We start from the raw sequence: 229 nt of genomic DNA, 5'->3' as shown, positions 1-229 counted from the left end.
CCCCCCTGCCTGCAGAGCCAGCGCGCCGCCGCCCTGGGGGTCCTCTTTGCTCTGATCATGTTGCTGATCATCTACAGCTCCGGCAGCGGGAGCGAGGTCTTCCCCTACAGCCGCCTGCGGGGCAGAACCCGCCGGCCCCCCGACCTCAAGAAGTGGGGGGTGAAAAGCGGGTACCTGCCCGTCTGCGGGAACAAGGTACGGGCTGGGCGACGGGGTCCAGGCCTTGGTG

General features: G+C 69.0%; 1 pseudogene; it reads left to right on the top strand.

The window, feature by feature from the left end:
- Positions 1 to 6: 6 nt before the first annotated feature.
- Positions 7 to 195, top strand: LOC103917937 (annotated as a pseudogene).
- Positions 196 to 229: the final 34 nt, after the last annotated feature.

The sequence above is a fragment of the Pygoscelis adeliae genome, unplaced genomic scaffold (genome assembly GCF_000699105.1).
Source record: "Pygoscelis adeliae isolate BGI_AS28 unplaced genomic scaffold, ASM69910v1 C9918670, whole genome shotgun sequence".
In the NCBI taxonomy this organism is placed as follows: Eukaryota; Metazoa; Chordata; class Aves; order Sphenisciformes; family Spheniscidae; genus Pygoscelis; species Pygoscelis adeliae.
Note: the sequence above shows the minus strand (reverse complement) of the source record. Positions and strands in the feature narration are given on the sequence as shown.